Source organism: Galeopterus variegatus, unplaced genomic scaffold, assembly GCF_000696425.1.
Source record: "Galeopterus variegatus unplaced genomic scaffold, G_variegatus-3.0.2 Scaffold582, whole genome shotgun sequence".
Classification (NCBI taxonomy): Eukaryota; Metazoa; Chordata; class Mammalia; order Dermoptera; family Cynocephalidae; genus Galeopterus; species Galeopterus variegatus.
The window spans coordinates 290416-293036 of NW_007726693.1; the positions used below are offsets into that span (position 1 = coordinate 290416).

Consider the following 2621-nt stretch of genomic DNA (forward strand, 5'->3'; position numbering starts at 1 on the left):
AAGTGTTCCTGTTATAATGGGGTTTAATAGTAACATTTTACTTATTGGGATTCAATCAGGAAGTATTCAGGAACAAAATGAAAAAAATAGATATAAAACGCACTAAATTTTTTTTTGGTTCTATAGGGACTTATGGTGGCAATCCAAATGGAAGTATTTGCTCTAACCAACAGATAAATTATTAGAATGTTAGTTGTTTACATGAGTCAGAGTTTCTAAAGTTTGTTCCCATAAGTAGGTTGAGCCTCCTTCTCAGCCTGTTGTCATAGGGTCTAAAAATGGAAATGTGAGTCCAAACTCTTTCCAGATCATAAAAATAATTCTGAATTAGTAGAGCATAAATGAATGTAATTTTATTTGAGTGTCATTTCAAGTTCCCCAGGACAGGTTGGGACCTTTTAAGTTTTCTAAAATTCCCTGTAGTGAGGATTAAGGAAATAATAGCAGCTTTGCTTCTGGCCTCAGACAGTTTTCTAATGAGATCAGAGCCTCTTACCCTGGAATAAGCAAGACCCTCTGTGCCCCTTCAGCATTGATTCTTGACAGTTGCCATCTGAAGCTATCGCATGGACAAGGTTTGCTTCTTGTAAGGAAGGGTACATTGCTGAACCTGGAAAATGAGTGGGATCTGAATGACTGGCTCTTCTGCTTACCAGAGTTACACATTGCCCTGTGCTGAAAATACTTGTGAAGTGAATTAGATCACATTCATGCCTTAGCAAGCGCACTGTCGTGACGTAAGAGTGAATCTTTGTTGATTCAAGATTCTGTGGTGTCTTAGCTTTGGAACACTGTTCTGATTAAAGATAGAAGTTTTAAAATTAGGCTAAATGTCTGACTGCGGGATTCTGCTGGTATTTGGGGGAGGGGTTGTTCATTTTTTGAGCACTTATATGAATCCAATCATTTCCCCCAAAATGTGAAGTAAAAGGTGAAAACCTGTGTTGGGAAAAATAGAATAATTTAATCAGGCCCCCTTGCCTCAGGGCAGATTGGGGGTGGTGCAGCACATCCTTTGTAAGCAAGTTGTGTGTGGGTGGAGTTAGTGCGCATGCACCTCGACTTTGCTGGCAGACTGGCTGCCGCTGCGCACAGCCCTGTTTTCTAACCTAGGCTGTTTTGCCGGTTACCTAGCTCATAGACCTGTTTGTAAGGGGTCTGGGGATGCAGCCTGGTGTGTGAAGGGTTTGTGACCCAGTCTGGACAAAGGGCTTGAGGGGTCTGTGAGCTCCAGACCCAGCCCCAGTTCGACAATTGGCCCAGTCGGTGCAGGATTACGGGCAGGTAAAAGAGCACGACAGTTGGCGACGTCAGCAGCAGGATTCCGACATTAGCCTCGCGCGACAACCTGACAATGCAGTAAGGAAGATGAAAAATGAGAGATGACAGTTTAAACTTGGCCTGGACTCAGGAAATGGAGACAATTCCTCCTCCTCCTCATCCTGCTGGTTTATTAATCCCCCACTCTTAAAATGCCAACTTTTCTTTCCATTGCTTACTTCCATTGTGGCTCTTAAAATATTCATTTTAGGTATCTTTTTTTTTCTTGTTCTTTGTAAGAATTCTAAATGTCACAGAACATATCACCTGCAAAGGAAAAGCTGCCTTCATTATTAAAGAATGTGAAAAATAAAGAAATTGAGTATATATAATATGAAATTAGAAAAAGAACAAGTAAACAAAAAAAATTTTAAAACTAGGATGGAGGAATTGAGATAAAGATAAAAGTTAAAGTTAATAAAACAAAATAAAATTTAATGGTTAAGTAAATCCAATAGCTGGTTATTTGAAAGGACCAATAAAAATAAATTCCCATCCTCCTAACTGAGGAAAAGAGAGAGCAGAAATAATAGAAACAGAAATAAGGAGACGTAGAAGGGATTAGTAGACTTTATAGGGAAATGTTACATGCAACCCTATGGCTACACATTTGAAAACATAGGGCTGATTTCTTAGTAAAATGCAAACTACCAAAATTGATCCAACAAAAAGGAAAAGTTGAATAGACCAATTACCATAGAAGAGAGAAAAGGTGATTAAAAGTTACCATTGAAGAAGGCTCCAGGATGCCCTGGGTTTCCAGCGGAGTTCTATCTAATCTTTAAAAAATAGAATATTTGAGTGTCATTTATACTATTCTAGGACATAGTACAATATGGAAAGGCTCCCAGTTAATTTTATAAACCAGCAAATTTTTAATTTGAAAACATAAGTTTTAGAGAGGAAAAGTATAGAGCAGTATTATTTATGAAAGTAAATGTGGAAATTTGGAATAACAACTAGACTCTTGAGGGCATTAAAAGGCTAATATACTGTAATCAATAGTTTCCAGTAATACTAGGGTGATTAAGTATCAGGAACTCTTATCACTGTCATCCATTACTGCACCAAAATAGTGAAACAGAAAAGTCTGTGACCAGGTCAGTAGAGGCTGAAAAGCTATTTGGTGAAGTTCAGCAACTATTCCTATTATAGTACAGTCTGAAAAAGCAGACTAGGAGTAAATATGAATTATGTAAACATAAAAAAGGCCACCCCCTACCATCCCCCGACATCCCAACAGATATTTCCTAAAAGGCAAAACTCCCTAAAATTATTTCAATTAAAATTAGGAATTAAAC

The 2621-nt window shown here is 38.0% G+C and overlaps 1 protein-coding gene across 5 annotated transcripts in view; it reads left to right on the forward strand.

Annotated features, from left to right (window-relative positions):
• NEDD4L (neural precursor cell expressed, developmentally down-regulated 4-like, E3 ubiquitin protein ligase) overlaps nucleotides 1–2621 on the forward strand; it is a 233534-nt gene that overhangs the window by 50150 nt on the left and 180763 nt on the right. The window lies entirely within an intron of this gene.